This window comes from Gossypium hirsutum, chromosome A02 (genome assembly GCF_007990345.1).
Source record: "Gossypium hirsutum isolate 1008001.06 chromosome A02, Gossypium_hirsutum_v2.1, whole genome shotgun sequence".
Taxonomy (NCBI): Eukaryota; Viridiplantae; Streptophyta; class Magnoliopsida; order Malvales; family Malvaceae; genus Gossypium; species Gossypium hirsutum.
The window spans coordinates 41379017-41389456 of NC_053425.1; the positions used below are offsets into that span (position 1 = coordinate 41379017).

Sequence of the window (10440 nt, forward strand, 5' to 3'; positions counted from 1 at the left end):
TGCATTTTAGCACTGCATTTCACCCTCAGACCGAGGGTCAGCCCGAGTAAGTGATTCAAATTCTCGAAGATATGCTTCGATGTTGCGTACTAGAGTCTAATGGCAACTGGGAGAAATATTGGCCATTGGTTGAATTCGCGTATAATAATATTTTTTAGTTGAGCATAAATATGGCACCGTATGAAGCTTTATATGGTTGTAAATGTTGAACTCCATTATACTGGACTGAGCTGAGTAAGAAAAAGATACATAGGGTTGATTTGATTCGTGAAACTGAGGAAAAAGTGAGTGATCCGAGATAGTTTGAAACCATCTTTAGATCATTAGAAATCGTATGCAGATCTTAAACATAAAGATATAGAGTACCAAGTCGATGACAGAATATTTTTGAAAGTTTTGCCTTGGAAGAAAGTTCTTCGGTTCAGTCGTAAAGGAAAACTGAGTCCGCGATTTATCAAGCCATATGAAATTACTGAAAGAATCAGACATGTTACATACAGATTAGATTTACCATCAGAGCTTGAAAGGATTCAAAATGTCTTCCACGTGCCTATGTTATGTCATTATCGATCTAACCCTTCCCATGTTATTTCCTCGACGAGTGTCGAGATTCAGTCTGATATGACATACAGTGAAGAACCGATCAAAATTCTGGCACGGGAGGTGAAAGAATTAAGAAATAAAAACATAGCTTTAGTGAAAGTTCTATGGCAACAACATGGAATAGAGGAAGCCACCTGGGAAGCCAAGGAAGCTATGAAAAAGGAATATCCGAACCTCTTTTCTGGTTAGATTTTCGAGGAAGAAAATCCTTTTTAGGGGGAGAGTTGTAACAACCCGTTTTCAGGAAAATTGGAACAGTGGTTTCGAGACTACAAATACGAAGTCAAAAAATTTATTTTATTATTTTATGGTCTAAAACATGACAGTGTTACTGTATAAAAATTTTGTTAAGAAATTTTACAGTTTACATGTTCAATTTGATAAAAAGGACTAAATCGCGTAAAGTTTAAAAGTTAGGTTCTAATAGCTAAAGGTATTAAATAGCTATAGAACATTAATTTGGAGGTCCTTATGTGGTAAGTACACCATTAGTGAAGTTAGTGGATGTACATGGCTTGGTATTATTGAAATTATGAATAATTTTAAAGGATATTTTGGTAATTAGTAAATAAAGTTAATATTAAATAAAAACAAATTGAACTTCATCTTCTTTAATTCTTCTCAACCAAATTTAGGGTAAAAGAAAAGCCATTCAAGGGATTTTTATTTGGGCAACTTCTCCTTGTTTATTTGGTATGTATTTTTTGACCTGTTTTTAATTATTTCTATGTTTCTGGGATCATTGTAGCTTAATCTAGCTAGCTCGGTGACTAATTTGTTAAACTGTTAAAGTATTTGAGTTTTTCCACTGATGAACATGTTAGGGTTTTGAAGTTTAATGGTAGAAAATGAATGGTTGTTGTTAGATAAATAACTTTTGTAATGAAATTTTTGATGAATTTATCAAATAGGGATTAAATTGAAAAATGTGATAAATTGTGTGGTAATATTGTGTATTTGTGGAAAATGTGGGTTGTTATAAGCATGTATATAATTCGAGTATGATGTGTTGTAATGAAATTGAGCAAATTTCCATTTTTATGAGATAAGGACTAAATTGCAAAGAATTAAAAGTATAGGGGAAATAGTAATTTTGTCAAAAATGTTTGTTGGAATAAATTGAATATGAATTATGTTGAATTGATTTAAATTCATTCATATAGATCTCGTTAGACCTCGTACGGAGTTAGATCAGGGAAAAAGAAAAATATCGAATTAGTCGCATTCATATCTACATACACCCGTCGAGGTGAGTTTGTGTAATTATATGTTTCGAGTGAATTAGATGTATGTTATTTGCATTATCATTATATATGAATACCGATCACATATTTGACCCGTTCGACGGTTAACCAGCCCTGTTTGAACCTTAGGAATTTGTAGGATACAAATGGCATGTCATTAGGGTTATTGATTTCAGCTCTTATGAACATGCCAATAACCAGCTCGCATGAGCTTACCGTTATTTAGCTCAAAGGAGCTTACCAATATTTAGCTCATAGGAGCTTACTGTTATTCAGCTCGGAGGAGCTTACTGTTTACAGCTTGTATGAGCATACATGTACACGAATTGACGGATTACAGTTCAATACACCTCATGTGTACTACCCATGTATTGAACGATATCTTAAATGTTTAACGGGCATAGTTCTATTACGAGCCTATTTGATTTCAATACGAGCTAGTATAGGTATTTTCATGAAATACATTTAAAGGATTTATATATGATATATGGATGCATGGTATAGATGTTACATGTATATGGAATTTGAATAGTTATTGAACTCATACATGATTCTTGGTTGTTATATGAATTACATGGCTAACTTGGTTGATAAGCATGTGTTAGGCTTTTGGCCAAATTGAATTAGGATATGCTTTGGTTTACTTACCTTAAATGTGATCAAAATGGTAAGTTAAATTCTCTATTTACGAACTTACTAAGCTTAAAAGCTTACTCTATGTTATTTTCCATGTTTTATAGTGATTCAGAAGCTCGTCCAGTTTGGAAGCTTGTTAGAGCTATATCACACTATCCATCAGCTCTTTTGGTACTTTTGGTTATTTAATTTCGGTTATAATGGCATGTATAGGTTAATTTGGCCAATGTTGGAATATAAGTGTTTTGTTGTGATTAGCCACTTAGTTGGCTTGTGTTTGGTATATTTTGATGTGTATATATATATGTGGCCTTATCATATTTGATGTGTGTTTTATATGGTAGAATTATGGAAAGTAAAATGTGGTTTGAATATGCATATAAGATATGTGATATACCATAGTGAGATTTAGTGCTTTGTTATGGAAAACTTATAGGTACATTGGTGTTGGTTAGAATGGTATCTTTGGCACCATTTGGAATTATTGGTATTTTGGGTACCAAATTGTTGAGCTTGATAAGTGCCCTATATGATACGTTTTGGTACAATTATGCATATATGTATTTGGTCATCTAGGTAAGTTTGGATATTTGGTTGACATGTTTTTAAGTTGTCATTTGAGGTGCCTAGGGGCATATTGACTATATGTGGTGATATTACATGTTTTAAACTTGATTTTGGTTTATTTTGGATGTCTATTTATAACTTGGTTATATGCAAATTGTTATGCTTAGGTTGATGCCAATCTGGGGGAGAAATGTGACTTGGAAAATGGCCTATTTTCTTTCACAAGGGCAGACACACGGGCATGTGTCTCAACCGTGTGTGACACACGGCTAAGTGACATGATCGTGTGTCCCCTATATCTTTTAAAGAGCTCAAGTCAATATGCTCACACGGCCTAGCATAGGGGCATGTGGCTTAGCCGTATGGCACAATTTAGTAAGTTACATGAGTACAAACACGGGCTGAGACACGATCGTGTACCTTCATTTCTAATGTCCATGCGGCCTAAGACATGGGCGTGTATCTTGGCCGTGTGAGTCACATGGGCTGGCCACATGGTCGTGTGACCACTACAGCCTTGAAAATTTTAAATGTTTCTGAAATATTTTATAAGTTCCCAATGTAGTCCAGATTTGTTTCTAATACATATTTTGGGCATCGAACGCTCGTATAGGGGACAATATGTATGAATTTGATTGGTTTTTGACATGAATGATATATGATATGAAATATTCGTATTTTCTGTCTATTTGATTTGAAAACTCTGGTAATGCTCCGTAACCCTGTTCCAGCAACAGATTCATGTTTAGGGTGTTACAATCATAACGTAAAAGATTCGTCCTACTCAGGGAAGTTTTCTTGTTTACACTTTGATTATTTTATAGTAAGGGCAATAGGTGTTTTAAAGTGTGGGCGGGAAGTACATAGGATTAGTTTGTGTATGTTTTCGTTTGTGTGTTTACTTTGATTTAGTTGATTATTTATTGATAAAAATTTGTTATTGTTGTAAGATGCTTGAATTATATTAATACTGTGAATAGTGGTTGAAAATAGTAAAGCATGTAATGATTTTTGTCAAGCATGAATTTTTTTATTGATATGAAATAATTGGATTCTTTTTAATGAAAATTGATTAAGTTACTTAGTTAAATTGAATAATAAATTAGAAGTACCTAGGTAAGAATGTTTGATGAGGCCATATGAGATATAAGTCTTCTAAATGGTCATAGAAACATGAATGCTTGAATTGATGATTATCATTCAGTCTAATTCGAAGCATGAAAGAAATTGTGTATAGTGGGATGCTTCGGGAAGACCTAAGGCATTGTTAGTAATACTAGGTCTCAAATGGTCATACCTTAATACTGTGAAACTTTAGTCTCCTTATTTGAGCCTGATAACTCTTTTTTAATGAACCAACAACATTGAAACCCAAAGACCATACATAAAACTTTAACTCTTCCCTATCATTGGTTCTTTAATAAATTACGAAATAAAAGTCAGGCCATAGATATTGAGGGTTTTGATCGCATTATTTCGTGATAGGTTTAAATATTTATAATTACTCGTTCTTGAACTAACTATTATCGCGATGTAGGCAAGTGTACCTATCGAACAGTAGTATAGTTTTAGCAAGACCGGATTGTTGAACCCAAAGGAACTAAAAGTACTAGTAATGACTGTCTTTTTATTATCTAGCCTAAGAATAAAGAGGTTTTTATTTTAACTAACTAATTATCTAAACTAAGAATGCACAGAGAATGGAATTGGGGAATTGATTTTGGAAAAAAATCGATTGAATGAAGACAATACCCAAGGAAAAATCCACCTAGACTATACTTGTTATTATGGCTCCGAATCAGACGATTTATTCATTTAACTTGTTCCGTAGAGATCCCTAAGTTATGTTATTATCTCTATTCAAGACTAATAACGTCTAATCCCTAGATTGAATAACCGAGACTTTTCTCTAATTAACACACTAGGGTTGCTTTAACTCGATCTATAGATCCCTTTATTAGGTTTCACCCTAATCCGGCAAAATCTTGTCACCTTATGTCTAGGCGCGCAATCAACTCCGCTTAATTATGACAAATGTACTCTTAGACAGTGTATATTCCTCCTCTGAATAAGAGCATGTCTTGAATCAGTATCCTGGGATATCAAAACAAGAATTAAGAACACATAATTAAGAACAAGTTAAATATTTATCATACGATTCAGAAAATAATAACAAGATTCGTCTTAGGTTTCATTCTCCTTAGGTATTTAGGGGTTTTAGTTCATAACTAAATAAGAAAACATCTTAGAAGAATAAAGAATACAAAACATAAAGAAAACCCAAAACTCCTAAATGGAAATTGAGGAGAGAGCTTCAGTCTTGATGATGAATCCGACTTCTAAGATGGATCAATCGGCTTCTTAATAGTAATTCCTTACTCCCCCTTCTCCGCCTCCCCTTTTCTTCCTTCTCTAGGGTGTATTTATAGGCTTTGGAATGCCTAGAAGCCCTCAAAATTAGCCTTTTCCAAATTGGACTCAACTTGGGCTCAACAGGGACACGCCCGTGGCACACGCTCGTGTTTGATTACTTCAGGCCGTGCTCGAGCCTGCCAAATTGACACGATAGTGTGCTCTGCCCGTGTGAGGAGGTCCAGGTCGTGTTGATTTCATACTCTGGCCCATTTTCTCTGTTTTTGGCCCGTTTCTCGTTCCTTTCGCTCTCCTATACTCTCCTAAGTATAAAACATTAAATTAAAGCATTAGGAGCATCGAATTCACCAATTCTAATGAGAAATCATCCATAAAATGCATTAAACATGGGGTAAAAATATGTATAATTTATGGTTTATCAAATACCCCCACACTTAAGAATTTGCTTGTCCTCAAGAAAAATTCTCAACTCATAGTCAAAATAAATTCTTCTCAACTTATAATTTCTATCGATAATATCTCATAATAATCCCTAGGTAATCATACATTGAGAATTCAACTAGAAGAACATAAAAGTTTCAAACATTCCAAGTTGAGTATTTAATCATGCAAACATAGGTGTCTCTCCTCATTTAAGTAATTACCTTTGATTCAGAATATCATAGAGTTTCACATCCTCACTACAGATTCACTCAAATCACTCGAGGTGTTTAAGGACAATAAATGAAGCACTCAATAGTCAATAATGAAAAGTCAATACCATAGGCTTGCATGAAAATCAAATCTCCACCACTATAATTTAAGATGATACATCAATCAAAAAGGTCTTTAGAGGGTTGTAATGAGGTTTGGTTAGGGGGTGAGGTCACAAGCTGAAATTAAGGGTTAGAATCGAGATTGAATTGAAAAATTACCTAACTAGAAAAAGAGTTAATCATCACTTGCGTACAACAGAGCTTCTTCTCAGACTAAGGAATTTAACTTCTGAAGCTTACAAATAAAATATCACTACTAATATGTATACATGTTTTTTTCTTTTTTAAGAACACATTAAATTATAGAGTAGAATAAAACATAGCTAAGCAACAATTCAAATCTTGACCAAAATAGGGCTTAAATGAATTTAGGGGATTTCAACAATAATGGTTTAAAGGTTAATATTAAGGGTAATACAAGAAATGGCTTGTTAGGCTCAAGGGGGTTTACTAGGGGTTAATCGTGGAGGTAGGCTTTTCATGGCATGAGTGGGTTAATCCTAAGTTTCTTAATCATTTTGACATATCAAATCAAATGGTGTAGTCTTGACATGCATAATCAAGCAAGTTCTAGAATAACAGTTCAATACTGACGCACTCAAAGCAATAATAAAAGTGAGCATGAAAAGAATTAATAGATGATCAAAAGGCTCAAAAATCTCACAAAAATTATGGCATTTTGATGTTTAACAACTTGTGAATTCCAACTTAAAGTAATACCTAAACTTTGGGGAAACAGCCTAAGATTTTAAATTCTTAAAAATCAACTCATCATGCTTGATTCTCTAATTTCTTAAAGTTTAAGCAATCAATGCATAATTGCCTCTACTTTAATTCAAGATATATCAATCAAAATCATAAATCAATTAAGATTTATCCTAAATATGATATGATAGCTTTTCAAGAGAACAAGGCAGTCATTCAGGGATTTTTTTGATAATGAAATAAATACCCCCCACACTTAAGATGTACATTGCCCTCAATGTACAAAGATAGATATTAAAGTATAAAAATAAGGTAGGGGGAGAAGTGAAACTTCCTGTATTAAGAATGGATGATATTCTTGGATTGGTGAGATCGAGTATTGGAAATTAATTTGGATGTCAAGCATGATTCTGAATGATAGAAAGAGAGTGAAGGGAATAATCTTGATAGTTGTCACAAAGATAAGCCGTGTTTAAAACAAAAACAAATGAATCTTAAAAACTTAATGAAAGAAAAATAAAATAAAAGAATTATTCTAATTTCTCAAATGGCACGGGCGGTGTACATGCCCGTATGGGTCGTGGCTCGGCCGTGTTCGTCATTAAGGTGTCGTCACACGGCCTTCTGGCACGCTCGTGTGTATAGGCCGTGTGGTTATATGATCATGTTACACGACTGTGTGTGATGTGATTCGCTTCTCCCACGATCGTGTAGCTTTGCACATGCCCATTTTATTTTGATAGTGTTGTCCACGGGTGCTAGACACGGGCGTGTCGTACGCCTGTGTTCATTTGGCAGATTCGGCCACAGCCATATCGCACAGCCGTGGCATTTTATCGCGGCCCATGTTTGGGGAAACCTTTTACCCTATTTTCGCACGGTTGTATCGCAAGGTCGTGTTTCCATCCGTGTTGGTCACACGGCCTTAAGCACAGCCGTGTGATCGACCGTGTGGTGTTGGAAACCTGTGCTTCAAATACTCTGTTAGTGACCTAAATATTTAAAACTTGAAATTTAAATAATTTAAAACCGTTAGTACTCGAGTTGCCTCCCAAGAAGCGCTTATTTATAGTCTAAGCTCGACTTACCTCTCTGTTGAATGATTATGGTTGTTCGAGGAGTTTATACTCCTCCTTCCTGCTATCAATCTTAAAATAAGGTTTTAAACGGGTGTTTTTTACCTTAAAAGTGCCGAACTTGGGATGACTCACGTCCACCGTACCGAATGGAAAATGTTGAGTACCATAAGAGAGATTTCTTCATTCGGTGTGGTAGTGACAATGTGGGGATCTGCAGCATCTAATAAGACTTTATCTCCAACTTTAAGTTGATTTGGAGAGGTATCAAGCTCGTCTTGGCGTAGTTTCAGTTTATCGTGTGTTCTCGGTTTATGTGTTCACCATTCATCTAGCTCCTCTATTCATAGCCTTCGTTCTTCATGAATAGATCCTTTACTATTGTTTGAGAATTGCTCATGCACTTCCTTCAGACTTATCTCCTGCAAAGTGGGTTTCACCATGTGGTCAGTTTTAATAGAATGGTTTAGATGATCACCTTCAATTCCTGATGTGTTGTCAGAATTGCGAGCTTGAAGGGTAAGTGTTTCGTTTCCTACGCGAAGTGTGAGCTCACCTGTGCCAACATCAATAATTGTTTTAGCAGTTGCTAGAAAAGGCCTACCCAGAATTAAAGGAGTGTTGCTATACTCCTCTATGTCTAAAATAATGAAGTCAACGGGAAATATAAATTTATTGATTTTTACTAGCACATCTTCAATAATACCCCTAGGAAATCTTATAGTTTTATCTACTAGTTGAATGCTCAACCTAGTCTGTTTGGGTTTCCCGAGACCTAGTTGCTTAAACATTTTATTAGGCATGACGTTGATACTAGCCCCTAAATCAGCTAATACATTATTAACATCTCAACTACCAATTAAGCAAGGAATCGCAAAACTCCCTGGATTTTTTAGTTTGTTCGGTAGCTTATTTTTCAGAATAGCTGAGCACATTGCGTTTAGCTTCACATGCGATGCCTCGTCCAACTTCCACTTTTTTGCTAAAAGCTCATTTAAAAATTTCATTGCGTTTGGCATCTGCGATAGAGCTTCAATAAACGGTAAGTTAATATGAAATTTTTTTAAGAGTTTAAGGAATTTACAAAATTGTTCATCTAAGCGATCTTTCCTTGTCGCGTTGGGGTATGGCATACGAGGTTTATATTTGACAGTCACTGGTTTGTTTTTATTTTGATCTACCTCACCTTGACCCTTGCTTACCACAGTTTCTTACCTTGGTTCTGGTCCAGGCTCAACGACTCATTTGACATCTTGAATATTAATTGCATTGAGTTGTTCCCTTGGGTTAGGTTCGGTATTACTTGGCAAACTACCTTGTGGTCGTTCGGAGATTAGTTTGGAAAGCTGGCCTATCTGAGTTTCGAGGTTTTGGATCGACGCTTGTTGATTTTTAAGTGCTATCTCGTTGTTCTAAAAACGAGTTTCTGACACTGATATAAACTTTGAGAGCATCTCTTGAAGGTTTGGCTTCTTTTCATGTTGGTAGGGTGGCTTTTGGTAGCCCGAAGGATGTTGTGGTCTTTTATTTCCTTGACCGCCCCACGAGAAATTGGGGTGGTTCCTCCAACTTGTATTATAAGTGTTACTATATGGATTGTTTTGAGGTCAAGGATTATTACCCATGTAGTTTAATTGCTCGTTATCCATGCTGTGGCCATAAGGTTGGTATTCCAAATGGTTTGTTCCACCATTACTTGCTTCGCAATGCATTACTGGGTGAACCTGTGAAGAACTAAGAAAACCATCAGTCTTTTTATTCAAGAGTTCTACCTGATTTGACAGCATGGTGACTGAATCGATGTTATAAACACTGGCTATTTTCGTTGGCTTTGTCCTCATGGCTTGCCACTGATGGTATTCAGTGACATCTCCTCTATAAACTCATAAGCATCTTCTGGTGTTTTATTGTTGATGGTTCCGCCCGCCACTGCGTCAACCATTTGTCGAGTCAAAGGATTCAGACCATTGTGAAATGTTTGTACTTGGAGCCAAAGCAGTAACCCATGGTGAGGGCACCTTCTCAGAAGGTCCTTGTATCTCTCCCATGCATCGTATAGTGTTTCTAAATCCATCTGCACAAAAGAAGATATATCATTACGTAATTTAGCCATTTTAGTCGGCGGAAAATATTTTAGTAAAAACTTTTCGGTCATTTGTTCCTAAGTAGTAATTGACCCTCGTGGTAACGAGTTCAACCAATGTTTAGCTTTGTTCCTCAATGAAAAGGGAAACAACCAAATACGTATGACATTATTAGAAACGCCATTAATTTTAAATGTATCGGATAGTTCTAAGAAGTTGGCTAAATGAGCGTTGGGATCCTCATCCTGCAAACTATCAAACTGAACAAATTGTTGTATCATTTGAATAGTGTTAGGTTTTAATTCAACAGTATTTGCAGCTACAGCAGGTCTAACTATGCTTGATTCAGTTCCTATTAAAGAAGGTTTAGCATAATCATACATAGTGCGTGGAGTAG

The 10440-nt window shown here is 35.5% G+C and overlaps 1 non-coding gene across 1 annotated transcript; it reads left to right on the top strand.

The window, feature by feature from the left end:
• Window positions 1-9959: 9959 nt before the first annotated feature.
• Window positions 9960-10066, top strand: LOC121217477 (small nucleolar RNA R71). The gene has a single exon (XR_005913563.1). It is a non-coding gene; the product is annotated as a small nucleolar RNA R71 (small nucleolar RNA).
• The last annotated feature ends 374 nt before the right edge of the window (window positions 10067-10440 follow it).